Below are 26595 nucleotides of genomic sequence, written 5' to 3' on the forward strand. Positions count from 1 at the left end.
AGGACTACCTCTTTGCCAAATTTGGTGTAATTCCGTTCAGCAATTCGGGCTGTAGCTGCGTCAACAGGTCCTATGGGAAAATGCAAGGGGAAAATGCGTTTTGGGACCCTCCTTTTTTCTCGGCCCCCGCTTGACGAATCACCATGAAATTTTTAGGATAGGAGCGGACCGGAGCTGGTCAAAGGTTTGGAAAATTTCGCGAAGATTTGTCAATCTACGCCAACTTTATTCCAAATAGAATGTTGCGGATTTCCTATGGAACATAGGTCCTAACTATAACTACCTACTGGCGACTGCCAGTAGGTAATATATATATATATATATACACATATAAACCTAGATGTCACTCCTATGGCAGACCTTATCAATCCTGAAGGCAGAGTGCTTGGTACTTATGTGAGGGGTTACCCCTGCATGAGCAGAGCCCCTCTGCTGCATTCGGAGACCCTTATTCGATGCTGTTTGTAATGCAGCCTGACCATATACTCTTAAGTGCATTATAACCTCGCGGTAAATGCTAACTTTGGGATGGCTGCACAGAAACATGTTGTGTTTGGTGTCAAACACTTTGGAATCCTACCCCCCGCCAGTTCTGGCAGCGGGGGTAGAATTCCATCCTTCTAGAGGGAGAGATATGACAGTACTGGGTTACCCGGTAGAAACTTAACAAAGCCCTGGAATCACAAAATGGATGCCACAGACACAGGTCTGGCCTCCTGCTGCTGACTGAAAATCCAGCAGGGGAGGCCTGGACAATAGGTTTCCTGTCACAGGGATGTGTAACCACCTCCCAGACAGGCTTATGTGTATTGGTGAGGGGTGGGAGCACTCTCTGAGTGCTTTGAAGTCCTGCACTATGGGCACATTTGGTGTCCCTGTGCATAGTCCAGCTCAAACCGGTCCAGGGGCTTCCAGCCCCTGCTCTGGCGGGAAACTGGACAAAGGAAATAGGTGTAGCCACCCCTCTTTCCAAACCCTCCCATAGGTGGGTCCCCAGAGCTAGTCCAACCCCTTCCTTAGGTATAAGTAAGGAACCTCTGTAACCAGAACTTTAGATATCCCTGGATGAAACTCTGATGCTGAATCCTGGAACTTCAACGCCATACTAAAGACTAGAGGACTGAAGAAATCTCTCTTGGTGCCAAGGAGTGACTCCCCTGCTTGGCAGGCACCAAAGAAGCATTTTGCCGATCTGCATTTCTGAAGCTCCCGCCGGACTCCTATGTACTTGCAGCCCAGGACCAGGATTCCCAGACATCTCAAAGGCCGACTCGAGTCCCCAGCAAAGCTGAGACCCACAGCCCTCGTGAGTAGCATGGAACCAGAACTCCTGGTCACCGTGCACTTTTGCAAGTACATTGACTTCTCGACATCTCTTGAAGTCGTGCTTGGGCTAACTTCTAGCCCCCACCACAAGCACTGAATCCACTGAAGATTGTCAGCCTAGTCAGTCCGAGTGACCCGTGGGCCGCAATTTTGTGTTTCATCTTCAGGTCCCTTCACGATCCCTGGTCCGTTGAGGGGGTAACTTTGTATTTTCTTGGGCTTCCCTGGTTGCTCCAGAAAAGCCCTGACTTCTAACCAAGTGGTGAGTCCTACAGACCTTGCTGGTCTGCACCGAAGCATCTTTCTCGTTTCTGCATGGGTTGCTGTTGCCAAGGCTTGCTGTGTCCAATCCAGGCACCAATGCTGCAGCACTTGACATCCTTCATAGGACAGCTCGAATCCAGTTCCTGGTCATCCTCGACACCTCCTGGTCCTCGTGGCTGAAGAGTCAAGCTTCACCTTCTTCACCTGAAATTACCCAACATTGGTGGGCATCTGCCTATCGCCTTCCTGGTCACTGGCTAGTGACCCAGACTCTGTCCCCTCTGCTTTCAGATTCTTCTCATCTTCGATCCAGGCTTGGATCTCTTCGGACACTTCGCATCTTCACGGCAGCAGCACTTCTTCGCCAGCTCCCATTGAAATTGACGATGCGGCCCGACACCAAAAGACACCTATGCACCCGGCTTCCCTGGGTGAGGTAACACGAGTACTCCGATGCTCCTGTGGGTGCTAGCCCTAGAACTTCCTAAGTCGTAAAGGGTTTGGTCCTGACTCAATTCTAAGTGTCCCTAATCTTTAAAAATCTAACCGTGACTTTCCCCATAGAAGCTAACAGGAGCTCGTGGCTGTGTTCCCACACTGCACACAGCCCCCGTGGGTCCCCTGTGTCACTACCTTGGGTGGTTCCCTGGGGCACCAGCAATTCTACAGGCTCTAGGCCTTGTGTCTAGTTAAGTCGTGGTTCTTATACCACTATTTTAGTATATGGTTTGGCTCGCCCCTGGGGCCTGACGTGTAGTTGTGCTATTTTACTGTGATTATTGAAGTGTAACTCAAGAGCTTATAGACTGGTAAAATAAGCTGCTTTACATTCCTTCAAGACTTAGCCTGAAGGCTGCTCTCCATAGCTACCACTAGGATAGCTTTCAGTAAAGGTTGTCTTTAACCTATAACCAAAAAGGGGTTGTTTGGACTGGTACAGGGTGCCCACTATAACTAGTGGACAGCATATACCAGGCCAACTTCTCACACTCCCAAATAAAAGTGGGAAATGAGCTGCAAGGGAAATTCTCCCAGCCATTAAAGGAATTAAAAAGCACATTCCCTTTGCCAATCAAGTTACAGGTGCCAGTAATGTGCAATTGGATTACTTCAGATATAGTTAAAAAGGATCTAAGTTGTGCCGTTTATTTTTATTCATTTTCCTGCCATTATTCTACAACATAATCCTTTGAATGAGGTGTTTTCGGATGGTTTTGCTCTGCAATGATGCTTTATTGAGAAACAATGAAAAATTTGAAATGCCTCACTTTGAGGAACACACAGAGATGTTCGCATCATGTAGGTATTGGTATGTATGCTCCATGGTGCCTATTTCACTGAACGCTGTTGAATGACGTGAAGAAGCGGCCCTGTCAGGTTTGGCACTTCTTGCCCAGTGTGCCCTGCAGTATGCGCACAGCAATCTTTTAAAATCTGCCACAGAGCTACCTATATGAGATTGGAATACGTAGCCAGCAGGCTGCATGGCGATCTCCATAGCATGCACATTCACCTGCAGAGCTGGCTTACGGGAGTGACGACACGTGTTCCCTTTCGTGTTACATGGAGGTCTGTGCATCAGGTGTTCCACCCGCTAATCTATCTGTACCTATGACAACCGTGTCTGCAGCCCTGGGACCCCCGGGCAACGGGGGGAGAAAGTTGTTCTTGTGGGGGCTCTTACCTTGCTCGGGCTCAGTTTATCTGGGCACACCAACCAGTTCACCTCCTCTTCTTTCCTGCACGGGGAAAGAGGAGAGGGTTGGTTTGGAGGGTTTTTAATTTTCAGAGGGATTCGCACACCCAGCGCGACCCCGTCCGAAAATAAAAAAAAACAAATGCTTTTTTTGCTCTTACCTTTTTCTTTATCCCTCGACCGAGGCACAAGATGGCTGCCAACACTTCCTGGTTTGAAGTGTTGGCAGCCAATCAGAGGCAAGCTTGTGCTCAGGAGGAGATGTGTGGTTAGGCTCCGCCCAGCTATCAAAAGTTTTCTTTTTTTTATTTCTAAGGAGCTACTGAACGGATTTACACCATTTTAAAAAAAGGTCGCTTTCTGAACCAAGAGCTTCCTTTTTGCCAAATTTGGTGTAAATCTGTTCAGCAGTTCGGGCTGTAGCTTTGTCTAAAGGTTCCAATGGAAATTAACATGGGGAAAAAGCGTTTTTGACCCCCTTTTTTTCTTGGACCCCGCTTGACGAATCACCCCGAAACTTTCAAGACATGAGCTGACCGCGAAGATTCGTCAACCGAAGCAGAAGGTATTTTGAAACATCGCAAATCCGGCCAAAATTTTTTTTTTAAATTAAGCGCCGGCTGCCGCTCTTCATTTAATTGAGGGCCCTGGGTGGGCCAGGTCCCGGGGGCATTACCCAAAAATATATGCGGGGGCCCACTGCTGTCCCCGCAGCCCTGGGAACCGCCACCTCCCCAGGGCTAGGTTTATAAAATGCGGGAGGGCACGCGGCCTTGCCGCAGCCCCAGGGACTGCCACCCCCCCGGGGCTTCCTTTAAATAATGTGTGGGAGGGCACTCGGCCCTCCCACAGCCCTGGAAACTGCCACCTCCGGGGCTTGGTTTAAATAATGTGCAGGAAGGCACTCAGCCATCCCCCAGCCCCTAGGGCTTCCTTTTTAATTTGTGGGGGGCCTTCAAGGCCCCCAAGCCCCAGGGACCACCACCCCACTGGGGCTTTTCAAAATTATTTGCACGGGCACACAGCCCCCCCACTGCCCCGGGGACCGCCACCCTGAACTTTAAAAAAAAAAAAAACCTGTGTGGGGGGCTTGAGCCCCCCCACACTCTGGGGACCACCACCTTCCCGGGGCACTAATACTGCAAATGCCGGGCTTCAATCACATTGGGAGAGGGGCCACGCGGTCCCCCTCCTAGAGCCCTCCAGGGCCCTGGGGACCACCACCCCCAGGGACGACACCCCAGGACACTGCTGATTGCTATGGCAGGGCAGGAGTCCTGCGGCTCCCGCCCCTGTCATAGAAAACTTGTTTTGGATTTTGGAAGTGAGAGCAGGGAAGCCTGCTCTCACTTCAAAATCCAAAGCAGATTGCTTTTCCACACGGGGAGCTGCATGTCAGCAGCTCCCCATGTGGAAAAGCAATGTTGGCTCCCGTAGGAGGCAGGGAGCCGGCGGGACCGTGGGGGAATTGGGTCTCTCCCACACTCCCCAACGGATAGGGCCGGCCCCGGGGGATAGGGTCCCTGGGGCTAGAAGTGGCTGCTAGAAGTGGCCTGGAAGGGGGGTCATGCGGCCCCCCTCGCCACCAAAAAACTAAAAAAAAATAAAGGCCGGCCCCGGGGATGGGGTCCCCGGGGCTGGAATTGGCCACGGTAGGGGGGCCCATGCGCCCCCCTTCCCGTTTAGATAAAAAAAAAGGGGTGAGGCCCTGGAGGATGGTGTCACCAGGGCCCAAAAAAAGAAAAAAGAAGAGGGGCCACACAGCCCCCATCTAAAAAAATAACAAAAATAACAAAATAAGAAGACCGGCATCGTGCCGGAGGTAAGGGTGGGTGGAATCTGCGAAAGTGCCTTTCGCAAAATATCGCGAAACGAACACCCGAAAATTGGAGTACTTTGTACTGGCTAATCAGTAAGCGCTACCTCGGTGGGTAAATGTATAGTGCTTTTCCTACACTATAGCTGCGTAAAGGGCCAGAAGAGTTGTCTCCAGCGACCATGTGTGTCTGTAACTTTTGCCACCGCGCCGATGGGCGCCGTGGTCCCTCGAGTGAGCTGTCCATCATAGTGGGGAAAGGGCGGGAAGACGTTGCACACCGCTGGTGTGTGGGCTGGGGCCAAACGGCAGGGCTTCTATACAGTTAACATGCCTCTTGTTTATAAAGGGTCAGAGACCGACCAGAGCAGCAGATGAAGAGCCAGAACCTCCTGGTGTCAGGAACTACACAGGGATTGTGCTCGAGAAAATCATGGATGCACAGACCTCCATCAAGGATTACAGCAAATTGTTGACTGTAGATATGGGGAGAAAGCACACCTGCCTAGCCTCCACCGTGCTCACGAATCTTTTGTGCTGATTAATGCGTCACTGAATTTGACCTTCAACTTGGGCACCTGCTTTATTTAAATCTGTTTGTGCTTCCTGTTGAGGTTTAAAATGACAGGAGCCAGAATGAATCCTGCCCTGCATATTTCCGTTCCCCCGTGGATTGCGGAAGTTTTGACATTTTTGCGTTCCGTGCGGAACGCGAAAATGTTGAAATATCGCAATTTCCGCGAGCAGAGCGGAAATTGTCGCCCACCCTTAACCGGATGTCCCGCCCCCTCCCAGCAACACTCTGCAAACACGCCCTGTGGCACGTTTTAAGATGGGGCATTAATTCCCCTTCAATCCTAAGGGTCCTTGGGGGCCAACTAGCCCACCCGGTACCTCAAGTAAGCGCCAGGGAGCTGCGTTGCAGAGTGGTGGTCCAAGGCTAAACCCCCTTTTTATACCACTCTGCAAGGCAGCTCTGTGGCGCTTACTGGAGGTAGCTGATGGGCTAGTTGGCCCTCAGGGATCCTCAGGATTCAAGGAGACTTAATCACCCAACTTAAAACACGCCACAGGGCGAGTTTGCACACTTGTCACATCAGGCCCCGCCCTCCCACCCTGCACCACAGTGCAAATGCGCCCTGTGGCATGTTTTAAGTTGGGGGATTTATTCCCCTTCAATCCTGAGGGTCCTTGGGGGCCAACTGGTCCACCAGGTACCTCTTGTAAAAGCCACAGGGCTGCGTTGCAGAGAGGTGCTCCGAGGCCAAGCCCCTTTTTACACCACTCTGCAAACATGGCTTCTGGTGCACTGCTGGTGTGGTGATGAGGTCCTCTTGTGTCCTGAGGACCTCAAGACACAAGTGAACTTCATCCTCTGAGCAGCAGTGCGCCAGAACCCTCGTTTGCAGTGTGGTGTAAAAAAGGGGCGTGGCCTCAGTCAGAACACCTCTCTGAAATGCAGGTCTGTGGTGATTTCTGGATGCACCTGGTGGGCTACTTTGCCACCAGGGACCTTCAGGATTCAAGGGGACTTAATAGTAGGCCTGGGCAAAATTTCCGGTCCGTTCGCGGAATTTGCGATAATTTGGCATTTCCGCGGAGAGCGCGGAAATGTCAAAATTTCCGCATTCCGCAGCTTTGCGATAATTTGGTACTTGCTCGCGCTGTAAAATAATACATTCTCGCGCGCGCGCGATCCCCGCGTTCGCCGACAAGTTTTCCCGATCCGGTCGCGTTCTCCATGAGATGTTGTATTGTTTTAGCCATTTGCGCTGTCTCGCGACAGTTCGCGCCCGCAGTGACGTCATGCGTCGCGCAATCACGTCTTTCTTCTCGCGATCATGCACCGCGAGAAGAGTGAAAACAAGATGGCCGCGCCCGCAAGCAACCGCATGGGTAAGTTGGCGAGCCGCGAACACGCAGAAAATACCGCGAACGGGCGGGAAAAAAACTTCCGCATCTTCGCGATATTTCCGCGTGTTTGCGGAGATTTTAAACATTTTCGCGATAATTTGTGGAAGTCGCTTCCGCAAATTCCGCCCACCCCTACTTAATAGGGATGTCATAGTTAGAAATTAGAACTTAAAAAGCCAGTGAAATTCACTGAAAAAACTATAGGTTTCATGTACGTTATAGTTAGAAATTAGCATTTAAAAAACCTTAGAAATTCAATGACCGAAACATAGGTTTCAGGGACGTTATAGTTAGCTGGACATTTCACTCTTATAAAACCATAGAAATTCCACCATTATAGTTTGTTCATCTAACTATAACTCGCGCACCCGCAATGCACATATAACATCATTCATGACATGATCAGTGACATCACTGATGACATCTCAAATGACATCACTGATTGGCAGACAGGAGTTTTCGTGTGAAGTGTTTTCATCCGGAGCAGGCTGTTTCTGGATTCACGGACCCTCCTGTTTCTTTGAGGCACAGACGATATTCAGCCATCTGCATTCCCGCGCATGGGTTTTCTTCTCCAAAAAGAGATTTGCAAGTGCTGAGCCACCCGTTGAAGTTATTCAAACACAAGTTCCGGATTGTTTGTCTGACGGCGTGAGGCTGCGGAGTCTGTTTGGTCAGAGAACCGTGAGAGCTGCATGACGAGCACCAGTAAGGAGACCTTCGGTGTGGTGTTTCTAACGTATGCTATCAACGGGTTACAGGATTCTCCTGACATACTTTCTGGAGAAGCAGTTTTGAATTAACAGTTAGTTATATCCACAATGTTTTCCAATGCTGTGATTCATGAAAGGGAATCAGCGGCGGAGGCCCTGTTCCAGAATTTACCTAATGTTACTACTGAGCACAGAATTCCCGCAACAGAAATAAGAAACAATGATGTGAGGTCTCTCTTGAAGACATTAGAGAAACTTCTTAAAAACAAACTATCTCAATGGTGGGGAAAAAAATCATTAGAAAAATATCAATATATCCAATCCAATCCAAAACAGCTTTATTCGACAAAAGTCATAAAAGCGATACAAAACAATATATCAATCGTGTTCCAAGAGGTTTGCGTGTGAAAATCCGAATCCCCTAATGCTATAAGAATGGGCCGAGAATAATCTACAGGCACCAATGAACATGATTCTAATTTTTATCAAATATGCAGCAATAGACCGCAATGCTCTCTTGGTAGAAATTGATCGCATTAACGGTTTATTGGATGCTACATGACAAACGGACTTAATCAGTGAAGGAAAGAGTGACATAGAAACACGTATCAAAAACATGAAGAAACCATCATAGAACACAAAATATACAAGTTTGCACGTGATCAAAATGATTACGCCACTGGTAGAATTTTTAAGTTTGCACGTAAATACAATAATTACAAGCGACAAGCACTCACCAGTGGGAGTTCAACAAGCAAACAAGGACTCGCTAGAAGTAAAGTCAGGGTCAACGAAGGGGATTCTGATTCCGTCTCTTTAACATCTAACAGTGAATCCGACGATGGCCAACCAAGCACGTCGGGAGCCTTAGCATAAGGGCCTAACAATTTCACACCAGAATAGGAACTACATTTTCTCAACAAGGACCGGCGGTATACCTTTCGCCCTGCAAACCTCAGCAGCTGCAAGGGGAACAGTCAACAAATGCAGGAGGGAGAGTCAAACATGGCACCGCAAAAACTACCTCGAGAGGGAATGCACAAAGGAATTGGAAAAAATAAAAAGTGAAAATTATAACACAGTCATCAACCTTACGGACATTGTTTTCTCCAAGGCTGAAACCCAACTTTTATCAATGGGCCTTTCATACTGTCTGAAAAATCGTTTTTTATACAACTTGACTAGGATTGTTGTTTTTAAATTTATAAGAAAATAAAACTAATAAAACATTTCCAACTCAACAAATCACCCGGAGCAGTAACAACAGACTCTGCCAATACTAACAACATAGATGGGACTCTTCAAGCTAGAGATATATCCAATGTGCAAGTACTATACAATCTAGCAAAGGAGGCAAATGGAGATGATTCATCTTCAATAGCTTCAGACAACTGTTCTAACAAATTAGCTCCTAGTCCCTTTCGTCCTGTTTCCACCTTTCTTCCTTTAATGCCGAAAGATGCGGTCGATGTATTTAGTGACAGAGTAATAGCTGAACTAAAGGTTTTGAGCAGAATTGTGACAACCACTCATCATCGTAGATACTATAAAGATTCACAATATCATGCTCTGATCACTAAACTTCAAAAGAATCAAGACCTTATCATCAAGTCAGAGAAGGGAGGCAATACGGTTTTGTGGTCTCTAACTAAATATTTGGCAGAAGCTGATCGTCATGTGTCAGATTTATCATGTTATAAAAATTTGACCAAATTTGAAATGAGATCAGCTGAGGAAAAGACACTTAAACGTATCCATCATTGGAAAAGAAATGGTTTATTGACCAGGGAAGAAATTAATTTCCTAAATGTTGAACATCCAGTCACTTCAATGCTTTACTTTCTGCTAAAATGTCATAATTGACCACACCTAGTGTCCAGAGAAGCATGAATGAAAATCTTTCCAAACACGTGGACTATTTTTTGCAACCACATGTAGTCTCTTTACCATCTTACATAAGAGATACGACTGACCTTTTAAATATGATCGAAGATGTGATATGGCATCCAAAGTACTTGTTAGTGGTCATGGACATTGAATCGCTTTAAATAAGTATAAATCATGTGAATGGCTTAAATGCAACCAAACATTTTTTAGAGAATAGAGACATTAATATGAAAGAACATAGCTGTATTCTGTTGGAAATGGTTGAATTATGCTTATTGAACAAATATTTTTTATTTCAAAATGAAGTGTACCAACAGGTGAGAGGTGTGGCAATGGGGGCATTCTTCCACCCCAGCTACTCATGTTTACATGTTGGCTGGTGAGAGAGGCATGTCCTCATGGCTGAACACCGACATAGGTATAAGCATATAGTTCATTATTGGTGTTACTTTGATGACATATGTTTGATTTGGAACGATTCAAGTGAGGAGGCTACAGATTTTGTAGGAGCTATCAACTCCAATGATTTCAATTTGAAGTTTACTGCCACTGTTGATAGTTCCAGTGTTGAGTTTTTAGATGTTTTACAGCATACCATACGGCAAATTTATTCGGATTTGCAGAATTTGTAGCTCAGATGCAGGGTCTGTTGAATGCCAACAGGAGGCACTAAGTAGGTTCCTGGATCGTGGTTATAAAAAAACGCATTTGATCGAAGCTTTAACTAAAACGAACAGTCCATCTAGAGTAACACTACTAAAGCCCAAAGATAACACTCTTAGAGATAGATAATGTGGGTTTAACAATGAAGTACACACAATACGACTGATTCCAACTTTCAGTCAACAGGAAGAAAAAATACGCAGGAATATATACTCAGAATGGCCAATTGTACCTACCAACAATACTTTGGGTCCCATGTTATCTACCCTGCCTGCTATTACCTTCAGAAGGGCACCCTCGATGTGGGATGCCTTAGTCAAGCCTATGCCGGAGGTTAGAACCAAAAACACTTGGCTTACTAAAACAGGATTTTTTAAGTGCAATTCATGTTGCACTTGTACATTTGCTAAGAATGCGACCCATTACAAGACAGCTTTTAGTGAGAAAGAGTTTGTTATTGAAGAACATCTTACATGCCGCACTGAGTATGCTATATATAAACTAAAATGTACCTGCTATTTAGAATACATTGGCAGTATCAAACTCCCTGTACATAAACGCATCTTTCAATATATAAGGGCCATTGTAAATTCCAACCCAAACTATGCGGTTGCCAGACATTTTAAATCAGTACATAACAACAAGCTGAAAGATCTGTAGTACACAGTTTTAGGGGCAGTTGCTAGCCCCCGACACTATCTGTGGCACACCTCGCTGTTAGTGCAGCAACTTTCTTCTTCTGAAACGGGGGTCTTTGTCATGCAAATTCGTCCTGCTTGCCTTTCCCATCAGCCGGACGGGGCTGTTCACGTCCTTGGGCGGCACCCCGACCTTTGCCACGGTCTCCCCCACCGGACTGTGAGACCGATGTTTCCTGTGAAGAACGAGGAGAACGTTGTTCAGGAACCTGAAATCAATCAGGAAACCTAATTCTAGTGCAATCGTGCAAATCATGCGTGCGTTCAGTAGTCGCTTGAACCAGCGCGCGGCACGAGACACCTGTTTCTGTTGCTGCTTCCCCTGTTTCTTAGATTTCCAATTTTGTTTAGGAAAAGCTGGATGGTCGTCTTCAGAATGTAGGTTTAAACCGTCACTCCCGTCAACCGGAAACAAGAGTGAGGGTATTGTGGACTAATATAAGCACTACTAAGGCGTCTCAACCATAAGACCAAAACGTTGGGTGCCATGTTGCGGGGATTCTGTTCATGCACAGAACTATGCACAGGAAACCAGGAAGTCAGTGAATTGTGGTGTACCCAAAAACTCACCTCAGTATCCAGAACCCCTATCCGACTAGCATCAGTGTCTCATTCGTTCTCTCTGTATTATCTTGAAGCTACCAATGATTAGACAACCCAGAACAAGTGACTCAGAGTACTCTCTGGAATGGTGGGACTCAGAAACACCTTTTCGTTATTATTCTCATATCAGTCCACAATAAGAGTAATCAGAGACATGGTAAAGTTTAAAATGTTTATTTTCAACTACGTGCTCTAAGGTGCAGTACTTTGGCTAATATAGGCAAACCAATGACAATCGGACTTGAGCAGTGCACTAAGTTCAGAGCTTGACACTGACTTGGAAGAAGGGCCATCCAATGCCAGAATGACATCAGTTCCTTCAGTAATTGATGAGTTTGATTTTGTAAGGGAGGAGAGACGTTTCAACCTCAGACCAAGACCCCCAGTAGATCTCAAACCACCAAGAGGAAGAGGCAGAGGAGGAAGAGGCACAAAGGCGCCAAGCTATACATCAGGAAACGAGAAACTGAAATCCAAAAACAACAAATGAATGATGACAATGATGCAACAATTATTAACCTCACTTCCACTAAACTCACAGATGATGAAAGCAAAATTCTGAAACTGGGTCTTTCGTTCTGTCCAAGAATGGACATGAACTATACAGCCACCAGAGTAGATCTGTTTAAATTTGCTAGGAAATAAAAATTGAAGAAGTTCTTTGTAATGGCCCCCATTAAATCAGCTAAATCTGACAGTAATCAAGAAGATCGTAATGAGGGGGACTTGGTGGTGAGTGACATCAACCTGATGGTTGAGATGCGAGAACTGCAAACTGAAGAAATTGCACTCAGTAATGAGTTGGCTGTGCAAGATCTGCCCAGTACATCAAGCAAGGCAATCCAGTTGGCCCAGGAAGAGCAACTTGAAATTGGGGGAAGTGAGATAACAAATTTCAAGTTGCCCTGGAAATTTATGCCAATAACATCAAGGGACTCTGTGGATGTGTTTAGTGACTTAGTTGTGAATGAGGTGAAAGAATTGTACACCCGAATAAATTCCAAGAAAAAACCCTCTACCCAGCAAACAAAAGAGTATTATGCACTAGTTGAGAAACTCGCCAATGACAGCAAGTGCATTGTCCGCAATGCGGACAAAGGTGGGAATGTGGTGCTATGGGGAAAAGATAAATATCTGATTGAGGCCAATAAGCAATTGGACAATAGAGGGAATTATGCTAAAATCCAGAATGCTTTCATGCATGACAGTTTTGATACCTATAATACCCAGTTACATGAGTGGCAGAGACAGGGTCTGATCAGTAAGGATGAGTGGGCTTATTTGAAAATATCTAATCCTACTACACCAGTGTTTTATCTAATCCCTAAAGTGCATAAAGACATAATGAATCCTCCAGGCCGACCTATTATTTCGGCTATCAATAGTGCTTTTGAACGTACATCGAAATTTGTTGATTCTTTTCTAAATCCATCAGTTACCAAGCTCCCTTCTTTTATCCAAGACACGGGAGATTTTTTACGAAGGATATACGATGTACCATGGGAACCTGACTTTCTTCTAATGACGATAGATGTGAAGACTTTATATACCAGCATACGTCACAAAGATGGGTTAAATGCAGTTAGACATTTCCTAGGAGAGAGACCTGCGCCAAACTTTGGCATCATACACAGATGTTGCTATCCATGATTACTACATGCCTAGAAAACAACTTTTTTCTTTTTGCTGAAGATCTTTATCATCAAAAGTGTGGCACAGCGATGGGCACCTGCTTCGCCCCCAGTTATGCAAATTTGCATATGGGCTGGTGGAAGGAGCAGGTGGTCCTGTCGCATTTCCAACAAGAGTGGCAAGACAATGTGATTCAGTGGAGTCGCTATATTGATGATTTGTTTGTTATATGGAAGGGAGATGTTACCAGTGCCGAAGAGTTCATAAGGAAATTATAAATCAATCAATTAAATCTGAAATTTACTAGTGTTATTAGTAGTGTAGAAGTAAACTTTTTAGATCTGACTGTTTACATCCATCAAGAGAGACTACATACTAAACTATTTCGTAAACCCACTGATGGAAACACATTGCTACATGCAACGAGTTTCCATCCGTCCAATCTGGTGAGAAGCATTCCCTATGGAGAGTGTCTTCGAGCTATGAGAAATTGCAGCATCAAGGAAGATCTAGAGGTAGAAATGAAGTGCCTCAGGTGTAGATTTACTGCAAGAGGATATTCAGAGGAATGCATTGCAGCATCTGGGCATAGAGCAACAAAACAGTCAAGAGAGGAAATACTCTTTAATCCCAGCAAGAAGCAGGGCAGCAGTAAAGGAGGGAATTCTCAGTGTAGAATGATTACTACGTTTCATAACCAACATAATGATTTACATTTCTTTGTACAGAAACATTGGCACATCATTCGGAATGATCCAATCTTAAAACAATGTGTTCAAAGGAAACCTCTTATTACCTTTAGAAGGGCACGTTCGTTGAAACAAGCATCGGTAAGCAACATGTTACCAACTGACAGAATATCTAAGGTTAATAAAACATGGTTAACCAGGAAAGATGGGTTCATCAAATGCACGAAATGTAAGGCCTGTACTTTTGGTAAAAATACCAGTAGTTATCTACCTGGTTTACAAAGAAGGAACAGAAAATCAAAGGACAATTTTCGTGCAAAACAGAGTTTGCTGTCTACGTGCTCCATTGCCCTTGTGGCCTGAGGTACGTAGAAAGCACACTTCTTCAAGTACATAAGCGGGTGCTACAACATTTGCGAGCCATAAAGAATGCAGATCAATCGTATTCGGTTGCCCGCCATTTTAATCAATTCCATAACGGGGATGTGAGTGGTTTAACATACTTTGTTATAGATGCTGTACCAGTTAGTATTAGAGGGGGTGATCGGCAGAAAACCCTACGTAGGCTGGAAACGAGCTACATTATTAGACTCAATACTAAAACCTCTATGGGGTTAAATATGGAAGAGGACCTTTACACATATTTATGAATTATCCTTGTGATCCTGCATTTCTTAACTATTTTTTATTGTGTTTTTTTCACTTACACATAAGTTTGTAGAATGGAGAAGACAACTCGGAGTGTTATAATATTCTACATAATATTGCATATCTAAGTAAACAAGCATATCAGAGAGGTTTGCGCACAGACGCTGTATTATACAGTTTGTAATGAAATTGACAAAAAAAGTGATGAAATTGGACAAACTATAAGGAGGCCCACTGGGGCTGTATACGTTGGAAATGCTAACATAATTTGAAAGAGGTCGATGACCAGCTTGAATGTGCGATAAGCACAGTGATTAATTTCACTAGAGATACTATGATGATAACAAAGAGATATAAATCATGTGTATGTCAAGCAAACTAGTCAATTTTAAATCTACTTAAATGGGTTACAATGTCGCCATTGGTTAATTATAATATATGTTCAATTGTCCAATAATGCTTTCACAATTTAAACCTCATGTGAAATAGTGAAATGAGATCGGTGCATGTAATGATCAAAAGAGCTACGAGCATGTCTTCACTTTTTATGGCTGTAGTTTATCACGTGACACGGAACATATGCACAGGTTAAAACGGTGGCAAAACTTTATTGGAGTTGTTAGTGAGCAAGCCTGGGCAGGCGAAATGCGTCTAACTCTTTTCAGCTGACATTAAAGTAATTCTCCAAACGACACGGTGTCGGCATTCCGCTTTTTGGAAATTGAGGCATATATATATATATATATATATATATATATATATGTTCCAAAACTCCTCGTACTTCCTTTCGGCGAACAGAGAGAGACAGTCCCAAACACTCCCTCTGCGACGTGTTTTGAGCACCCTGTGCCCTTGATCACACGAGAAAGCAAATGTCTGCCAATGTTTTCAAATGCTAGGTGTCCACCCATTGGTCAATCACATTTTCATAGACATAGAAGAATTCTCTGAAAAAACAACCGGTATCTTTGTTTTGTACCTTATGGACATACATCGCGTTTCTGGAAACACATAGAGATGCAAATAAATTGCCTATTTTGGTCTGCGTAATGCTTTAAAAATAGATAGAGACATTTGAAAATAACAAAAAATGCCTATATATATATATATGTTTTGAAATGACCAGCTGAAACATAAATGATAATAAATATACATCAATAAATATATATTCTCTCAATACATAACATTTCAATAATTGTGCAAAAAATGTGCTTTTTGTGCAAATGTGCAAATTAGAACATATAAATATAGCAGCAAAAAAGATGATTAATCTATTTCATCTTTTGGGCAGTGTCATTTGTATTGACGTTGGCATAGATAATTATCTGCATAAATGCAATTTACCGTTGTCAATATGTCTCTGACTATTCACCTATATTGGACCAAAATATAACATCTCATGTGTTTCCATAATATACAAACTATACCTAAGGTTGTAATTCGGATGTTGTTATTCCTATCATCCTGATCTCCTATAAAATATGTAGTATCTATATATCTATATATATATATGAGTGTATATATATATATATATATATATATATATATATATATTACCTACTGGCGGTCGCCAGTAGGTAGTTATAGTTAGGACCACGTTTCCATAGGAAATCCGCAACATTCTATTTTGAATAACTTTTGCGCCGGTCGACGAATCCTCGTGAATTTTTCAAAATAGGCGGGGCGCTACGCTCCGCTCCTACCCTGAAAGTCTCGGGGGGATTCGTCAAGCGGGGGCTGAGATAAAAGGGGGGTCCCAAAACGCGTTTTTCCCATGCATTTTTCCATAGGACCTTTAGACACAGCTACAGCCCGAACGGCTGAACAGAATTACTTGAAATTTGGCAGAGAGGTAGTCCTCGGGTCAAGGAAGTGCCTTTTGTAGGTTTGGTGTAAATCTGTTCAGTAGATTCTGAGAAAGTAGCCTTTAAATCAATATATATATCTGAGCCAGCTTACGGTGCGCTTACGGTGCGCTTACCGTACGCGTACGGTGGCGTGCGCGAGCGCGATTCTGATTGGCTCTTAGATCTTAGTAAACATTCGAATCGGCCGAAACCAGGAAGCGGCGGCCGCCATTTTCTCTCTCGCACTCAGAGTGGGGCAGCATAAATGAAGCCCAAAAATGTGTAAAGGGGCAGTATATTGAGATAATAATCACCCAGCAGTGATATATTTTTCGAAAAATCGCCGATTACGCTTACCGTACGCGTACGGTAAAAATTTAAAAACAAAAAAAAAAATTATCCACACTTTCCACACCCCATGTGCAAATGGTGCCCTAAGGGCTTCATTTGTGCATGGCATATCAAATAAATGAAAATAATAAACAAAACATTTCACAACGATGCGCATAATATGTCCCCCATGTGCGCACGGTGCGCGAAGCGCATCGTGCGTACATGGCCCATCCCGCATAATGTGGGCACGCAGTGCGCGCAGCGCATCGCGTGACCACTGTGCGTGCATGGCACTAACTGCGTAAAGTGGGCGCGCGGTGCGCGAAGCGCACCGCGTGCTCACTGTGCGCGCACGGTGCGCGAAGCGCACCGTGCGCGCACGGAACGAACTGCGTTAACTGGGCGCGCACGCCACGAATGGCGTAAAGTAAGTTAGCATTTAAAAAACCGTACAAATTCACTGAAAAAACCATAGGTTTCACACACGTTATAGTTAGGAATTAGCATTTAAAAAACCTTGCAAATTCACTGAAAAAACCATAGGTTTCACACATGTTATAATTAGCTGTATATTTTACTGATAAAAAACCAATGAAATTCCCCCGTTATAGTTAATGTAGGCAACTATAACTCACGCGACCGTAATCCTCTGCTGATGACATATGTGTCTTTATGAAAAAAAAATATTTGTAATATATGTATAGCTTAAATTTAATGGAAGAAGACATGGGCAAATAAGTGTCTAAATACAGTATTAGCATCAGCTGAGGATTACGGTCGCGTGAGTTATAGTTGCCTACAGTAACTATAACGGGGGAATTTCATTGGTTTTTTATCAGTAAAATGTACAGCTAACTATAACATGTGTGAAACCTATGGTTTTTTCAGTGAATATATATATATATATATATATATCTCGAAACTGCACGTCTCCCCTTCTGGACAACTTGGGACCCATGAAGAGTGGCGCACGCACCGGCAGGGAAAAATCTGGTTCGTCATATACTGTGAAAACTCCAAATAAGTGCGCTCTCAGAAACCACAAACTCCGTGAAACTTGAAGCAATCGCCGTTTATTCACAACGCGTTTCGCTCGCCAACGAGCTTGATCACGTGAATATTGGCTGACTAATGGCAACAGAACTTAAATGACTAGATTATTATCGTTGCATCTCAGTCTCTGCTGTTGCAAGCTATATCACAAAGGCTTTATATATATACAAAGACAGTGGTGAAAGACATTACAGCGTCTGGGGGCAAAGAGAACCTACCATTAGTAGGGGAAACCAGCATACTTCGTGTATACAGTGCGATACATTATCGCTGAGAGCAACATGGAAGATGAGGAAGAGCGCAGATCGGCTGCAAGGAACATATTTGCAAGAAAAACAACACAAGCTACTACTAGCAATGTTAATACCATGCAAGCACAGCCTAATGAAGAGAAATTGCGCAAGTTTGAGAAATTAAAGAAAAACGAGACGGCGAAGTGGTGGGAAGCAACATCTTTGCAGAATTACGTTGAACAGGACATGGTACCTAGGGGTCTCAGGATCTTTATAACACCCACTTATGAAAAACCTAACCCCAAGATGTTAGATGAATGGGCAGCTAATTCAGCACAGAGTTCCAGAAAAATGCTGGAAATCCTGATTAAGTACGCATGGTCAGACCGTGAGAGCATATTGGGTGAAATTAAATTGATCATGGAGGATTTAAAAAAGAATATTGAAAGTGAAGCACTTAACACAGCGCTTGATACAATAAAAGAACGTCTCAAGAGACATGAAGAAGAGATAAGGGCGCGCAAACAAAGAAAAATGATTTGTGATTACAATGATCATGACAGTGGAAGAATTTTGACATTTAGTCATAAATATGATCATCTTTACAATCAGGGAGACAATGACAAGGATGAAGTGAACAGTAACAAAGAGATCCCGAGAGAGGAGACAGCAACAACTAGTGAAAGTGAATCAGATGTCTCTGTCAGCAGCATCCCATTAGCAGGAAGAAGTAACCGACAAGTTACTTTTTTAGACGAGTATCGAACTCTGAGACGGGGACGGCAGACCACGAGAGAGACACCAGTGCCAAAGACGAGAGGACAGAGGGGAAGGGGACGAGGCAGAGGAAGAGGATACGGAGAAACCGGCGAGCAAGAATTCGGCAATGATGGCAGAAGAGGCAGGGGCTGTGGCGCAGTGGGAAATGCCAAGACACGCGCCAAAAGAAATTTCTGATGGATGACACAATGGTCAATATGACTATTATTAATCTATCTTCTAGATTTGTGAGTGACATAGAGAAAATAACTTTATGCCTAGGACTCTCTTTCTGTCCTTCTTTTCCCTCTAACTATACCAATACCAGAATAGATTTATTCCAATATGTTTGCAAACTCAAGCTCAGGAAATGGCGCAAATTGAAAGGTAACACTGATAATACTCTATCTCGGGTGATCCCAGATGATGGTAACAAGGACCTCAATATTGACGATATTGAGGCATTGAGCACTATGATCTCTTTAGAACAAGAGAATGATAACAAGGAGCAGGATTTGACCTCCACTCAACTGTTGGCTGAACTTGACATCATCACTGATGTGTCAACAGTTACCCACTTCAAACCCAAGTCCAACTTCATACCCATGTCAGCACACGACAATATTGACACATTCCATGAATGTGTCAGTAAAGCGCTCAATACATTTAGATTCAAGAAACAAAGAAGTAATACCAACAGAGATTCTAACCTTTCATTCAAGCAGAGACAGGCCCTCAAATCTCTCATGGAAGATAAAAAGATCTGGGAGGAGACTGCACGATCCCATCCGGGACTCTCTTCAGGTTTTGGGCATGTGTCCTTGTGGCTACGCTACATCGACGATTTGTTCATCATCTGGAGGGGGACAGAGCGGGAGGCAGAGGAGTTCATTGACAAACTCAATGATAACGAGTTCAATATCAAGCTCAGTGGGAACATCAGCAATGTCTATGCTGAATACCTTGATGTCAAACTAGAGATTAAAGAGAATAAGATACATACCTCTTTGTTTAGAAAATCCACGGCACGCAACAGCATTTTGCACGCACTCAGCAGTCACCCGGATACTCTGAAATGGAGTATTCCGTATGGTGAGCTGCTGAGGGCCAAAAGAAACTGCAACACCGAGGAGGGGTACCAACTTGAGAGCAAAGAGATCATTACTCGTTTCAGTGAGAGAGGATATCCCAGATGGGTACTCAAGAGGGCATACAACCGAGCTGAGCAGGTAGTTAGATCTTCTACCATTGCTGACAAACCTTCCAATGAGACAGAGGAAGAGGTCAATACTAGAATGATCACAACCTTCAGCTCTGATGCCAATGGGATCAGGCACATTCTTTCTAAACATTGGGATACTCTCAAGAGTGACAACGTCATTGGGGGAATGATTCCAGATAGACCCAACATAACTTTCAGGAGAGGGAGAAACATCAGAGACATGTTGGTACGCAGTGATGTTACGATCTATCCACAAAAGGACTTGCATGGTCTAAGGGGATTTTTCCCCTGTGGCCATTGCAAGGCGTGTAACAATAGTAAACTCCGCAAACATGTCAGGTACAATGGAGTGAGCAAGGAACTTACGCAATTCCTCACATGCAGTTCCACGTTCGTGGTGTATGCCATTGAGTGCACGTGCAACCTCTGGTACATCGGCAGCACCACATGCATGGCAAAGAAGCGCATCCTGGAACATGGTAGGGCCATCAAAAATTTGGACCCCAAATATCCTGTAGCGCGTCACTTTAGAGAGAGAGACACTCTTCAAACACCAATGACATGAGTTTCTTCATCCTAGAACAGATTGTAAAACATCCTAGGGGGGGGAACAGGCTACTCATGCTAAGACAGAGGGAGTCCAAATACATCATAGACTTCCAAACAAAAAATCCAACAGGATTGAACCAAGATGAAGAGTTGTCAATTAATCTCAAAGAATGATCCTAACACAATACAGATAACATCTAGACACAATGTAGAGATATTGCTTCAGAACCAATTTGCTGCTTCTTACTGTTTCCTATTTCTCGTTTCTCTCACATTGTTGTTAATTTTCCTGATATGATTGTGGTCATATGACTCTGCGTTGCTGGGCTTAGGAGCTGTGCTGTGTTTAACATTTACATAATTGTTGAGGCAGCAGATAGCGGGGGACTTCCCCCCTTCCTCAATGAGGGAGTCACGATTTCTGGATGTATAATGCAAGTAATATTTTTTCCAGGATTGAATGTCCTCACTTGTTTTAATCAATTTTCTTGGTTATTTTGTTTTACATTTACACAGGAGCTAAGGAAATGGCCCATTCATCAGTTTTCATCAGCACGGGCTGTTCATCATTTCTTTACACAAAACAGGAACACGTATGTCACTCACTCCCTTCCCCTTCTTTTTGATGGCTGAACTTTTATGACATTGATACATAAGCAACAGAATGTAGGATGTTAATCTTTGTGACACCTTGGTATTTACCTTTATATGTTACGATTTTCCTCCTACGACACAAACTGTGGTACCAGGTTGTCTGATGCTTTTGAGGTGCTTATCTAAGATTTGAGGCACTTGCTTTTTTATCTTTTATCTTTTCGTTTGGCAGATTCATGTACGTGGCAATGTAGTTGATTCATCATATGGGAATTACATCTCAGATTGAATACATTTATTTGTTGCATGACGATAATTTAGGACATTTGTCCGGCCAACTACTGGGTGACCACGATACAGTTTGATCTTTACAAACAGATGCATGCTTAGTGGGGTATATTCATGCTTCATTTTGTCTTTTTGTGAAAATGCTGAAACAATTGTTTGAACAGTGTATTTTACACTACATCGGCGTTATTTACAGTGGCTTTGTAATAGATTACATCGGGCATTTATGATTTGCACACGTTGTTTGTGCCCTGCTACAAGATGTCTGCCATAATCAAGGTTGCTAGTCCACCTTTCTATGTTTTCATTCTTGTCATTTAAGTTCTGTTGCCATTAGTCAGCCAATATTCACGTGATCAAGCTCGTTGGCGAGCGAAACGTGTTGTGAATAAACGGCGATTGCTTCAAGTTTCACGGAGTTTGTGGTTTCTGAGAGCGCACTTATTTGGAGTTTTCACAGTATATATATATATATATATATATATATATATATATATATATATATATATATATATATATATATATATATATATATATATATATATATATTATCTACTGGCGGTCGCCAGTAGATAGTTATAGTTAGGACCGTGTTTCCATAGGAAATCCGCAACATTCTATTTGGAATAACTTTTGCGTCGATTGACGAATCCTCGCGAAATTTTCAAAATAGGTGGGGCGCTTCGCTCCGCTCCTTCCCTGAAAGTCTCGGGGGGATTCGTCAAGCGGGGGCTGAGAAAAAGGGGGGGTCTCAAAACGCGTTTTCCCCATGCATTTTCCCATAGGACCTTTAGTCCGCGCTACAGCCCGAACGGCTGAACAGAAAACCTTGAAATTTGGCAGAGAGGTAGTCCTCAGGTCAGGGATGTGCCTTTTGCAGGTCTGGTGTAAATCTGTTCAGTATTTTCTGAGAAAATAGCATTTAAAAGCATATATATATCTATAGGCGCGCACCGTGCGCGTACGGTAAGCGCACCCTGCCGTGCACAAGCGCAATTCTGATTGGTTGTTAGATCTTAGTAAACATTCGAATCGGTCGAAACCAGGAAGTGTCGGCCGCCATTTTGTCTCTCGCAGTCCGAGGGAGGTGAAAAATAAAGGTGGAGAACATGAAAAGGGGGCAGGGTGGACAGTTCCTTACCCCCTAGCCATTGTCAGGGGGTCCCCAAAGGACCCCCGAAGGCCATAAATGTTTTTAATATTTTTACGAAAAATCGCGGAGTGCGCTTACCGTGCGCGCACGGTAGAAACGTGAAAATTACGCGAACGGCGTAACGTGGGCGCGTGGTGCGCGAAGCGCACCGTGCGCCCACAGAGCGCACACGGTGAAAAACATTAAAAAAAATAAAAATTTAAATAATAAATACATAACTTAGCATTTAAAAAAACGTACAAATTCACTGAAAAAACCATAGGTTTCACACACGTTATAGTTAGGAATTAGCATTTAAAACACCTTGCAAATTCACTTAAAAAACCATAGGTTTCACACATGTTATAGTTAGCTGGACATTTCCCTCGTAAAAAACCAATGAAATTCCCCCGTTATAGTTAGTAAAGGGAACTATAACTCCCTTCGACCGCAATCCACTGCTGATGACGTCAGATATTACATCACTGATGACATATGTGTCTTTCTGTAAAATAAATATTTATTAAATATGTATAGCTAAAGGTTAAAGGAAAGAAAAATGGGTAAATAAGTGAATAAATACAGTGATGTAATATCTGACGTCATCAGCAGTGGATTGCGGTCGCGTGAGTTATAGTTCCCTTTACTAACTATAACGGGGGAATTTCATTGGTTTTTTACGAGGGAAATGTCCAGCTAACTATAACATGTGTGAAACCTATGGTTTTTTAAGTGAATTTGCAAGGTTTTTTAAATGCTAATTCCTAACTATACCGTGTGTGAAACCTATGGTTTTTTCAGTGAATATATTTATATATATATATATATATATATATATATATATATATATATATATATATATATATATATATATATATATATATATATATATATATATATATATATATATATATATATATATATATATTACCTACTGGCGGTCGCCAGTAGGTAGTTATAGTTAGGACCACGTTTCCATAGGAAAACCTCAACATTCTATTTTGAATAACTTTGGCGCCGGTCGATGAATCCTCGCGAATTTCTCAAAATAGGTGGGGCGCTACGCTCCGCTCCTACCCTGAAAGTCTCGGGGGGATCCGTCAAGCGGGGGCTGAGATAAAAGGGGGGTCCCAAAACGCGTTTTTCCCATGCATTTTTCCATAGGACCTTTAGAACGAGCTACAGCCCGAACGGCTGAACAGAATTACTCAAAATTTGGCAGAGAGGTAGTCCCTAGGTCAAGGAAGTGCCTTTTGTAGGTTTGGTGTAAATCTGTTCAGTAGATTCTGAGAAAATAGCCTTTAAATCAATATATATATATCTGAGCCCGCTTACGGTACGCTTACCGTACGCTTACGGTAAGCGTACGGTGGCGTGCGCGAGCGCGATTCTGATTGGCTCTTAGATCTTAGTAAACATTCGAATCGGTCGAAACCAGGAAGCGGCGGCCGCCATTTTGTGTATTTCACTCTGAAAAAAAAGAGTGAAAACAAGGAAAGGGGGCAATGAGGAGAGTTACAGACCCCCTAACATTTGTAAGGGGGTCAAAGAAGGACAGAAAAGTACAAAAAAAACATTTATTGATTTTAAAAAAAATCACGGGGTACGCGTACGGTAAGCTTACGGTAAGCGTACGGTAAAAAAAATAAAAATAAATAAATGAAAAGCAGATTTAAGAGTTTAGATATTAGGGGGCTCTAAAAAGATCCGTTGTGTTTATGAAGTGATTTTTTAGTGGTACCTACAAGTAAGTACCGATGCAGAGTCTAAGGTTCAAGAGGAAGACTCTGTTCCCTTCATCATTGAAGTGCACACCATCACCTCTAAAAATGTCTTGCATGTCATAACGCAAGTTGTTGTGGTAAATGGCACCCATACCATAGTCACGGAGGAAAGCAGAAACAGATTTGTTGACGTGCTTTCTTGCTTTGTCAATCTGTGGACAGAAATGATTGGACCAGTTCCATTTTTGCCTTTGGCATATGTTGGAAAACACAAAGGCAGTTTTAGGGAAAAGTGTAAACAGTTGTGCAAAGGTGTCCTTCATAAGCATTTCCAGACCTACCCCAGTCAAAGTGCCTAGGTCATTGCCACCACAGTGCACTATTATGAGGTCAGGGTGTTGGATTTGAATGAAGGATTTCACCAATGGCATCAATTGGTGCCACTTTAACCCTCTCTGACCAATCCATTTAATGTCTACATTTGGCAAAGCAAGGTCTCTCACCATACCTGTTTTCTCTGCAAACTTTTCACTCCAGAAGACATAGCTGTGCCCTACAATCCACACTGTGAACATCTTCAAAGGAGAACTGGATGCACTCAGGAGGTGTCTTTCAGTAGAATGGCAATATGAAAAGAAAGACAGTTTGGAAATGGAGGCATACATATTTTTTACAAAACAAAAAGAACTGATTGGCTGTTTCATACCATTCTAGAATAAAAACTAGGCTGTATGTGTAAATTAATAGAAGCATGTTTTGTATTGGTAAAAAAAAATGTGTAACCAAAGAACAGTACTATGGATTTGCTGTTAGGTTTGAAAAGTCAAGCACTCTTGCTCTGTGGAATTGAAACATTGTTTGGCGAACTTCTGACCTAACTCAACACAGCAGTGTTCCATGAGCTGTTGCTATGGTAGCAGGCAGAAGTCAAGTTGGGGGAAGGGTACTAGGCAGAAGTCAAGTTGGGGGAAGGGTACTTTTGGAAAAGGGTTGGTTTTCAACCAATAGAAATGTGTGATTACATTTGAAAAAAGGGGGAAGCACTGAGATTTGAAACTTACAAGTATATGTGTGGAAAAATAGAGGGAAAGTTTGCCATTATCTGGTTCTGCTGAGAGGAGAGAGGTGAACACAACAGAGATCCTGGCTCTGATAATCTGCTGTTTGAGTGTCACATTTCTTTCACAACTAACTAATTTTAAAGGTGAGTTTACAGTTTGAGAGGGGATGTATGTGGTAACTTAAGAAATGAATAATAGAAATGGAAATTGTTTTTGTTGTAGTTACACATGGTGGTTTCATAATGTGTCAGTCTGTAAAAGTGATTTTCACTTGCCCCGAAAAAAAAAAGAGCAGTAAGTGTGCTTTCAAATTGGCAAAGAAATTTCGTTTTGGGACTAATGTGAAAACATGACTCTGTGTGCAGAGAGGAATTATAGGCAGAGATTTATTGCGTCTTGCTCTGGTGATTTCACAGTTGCATTAGATGGAAAGGGGGAGCGAATTTTTGGGGGAAGAAGCAGAGTCTTAGCACACACCCATGTGCTTGCCATGTATAGTCATGCACAGTATTTACAAGCGAGTGGGGTTTTCAGGTTTCAGTCTGTAATGCAAATACATTCAGCATCACTAAGGCTGGTTGCCCTTGCTGGAGTGTAGGCAGTCACCGAGAATACACATGGTGGTGGTCTGAAAAAACAGTTTGGACATGTGCATTTAAATAAATCAAAAAAAGTGGTTTCATAATGTGTCAGTCTGTAAAAGTGATTTTCACTTGCCCCGAAAAAAAAAAGAGCAGTAAGTGTGCTTTCAAATTGGCAAAGAAATTTCGTTTTGGGACTAATGTGAAAACATGACTCTGTGTGCAGAGAGGAATTATAGGCAGAGATTTATTGCGTCTTGCTCTGGTGATTTCACAGTTGCATTAGATGGAAAGGGGGAGCGAATTTTTGGGGGAAGAAGCAGAGTCTTAGCACACACCCATGTGCTTGCCATGTATAGTCATGCACAGTATTTACAAGCGAGTGGGGTTTTCAGGTTTCAGTCTGTAATGCAAATACATTCAGCATCACTAAGGCTGGTTGCCCTTGCTGTAGTGTAGCAGTCTGGACATGGGCTTTTTAAAAAATCTGAAAAGTGGTTTCATAATGTGACAGTTTGTAAAAGTGATTTTCACTTGCCCAAAAAAAAGAGCAGTTAGTGTGCATTCAAATTGGCATAGAAATTTCGTTTTGTGACTATTGTGAAAAGAAATGTAGTAATATATTTAAATACAATAAAGGAATTGTTACAGAGAATCGGTGAGATCTGTA

Source organism: Triturus cristatus, chromosome 5_1 (genome assembly GCF_964204655.1).
Source record: "Triturus cristatus chromosome 5_1, aTriCri1.1, whole genome shotgun sequence".
NCBI lineage: Eukaryota > Metazoa > Chordata > Amphibia > Caudata > Salamandridae > Triturus > Triturus cristatus.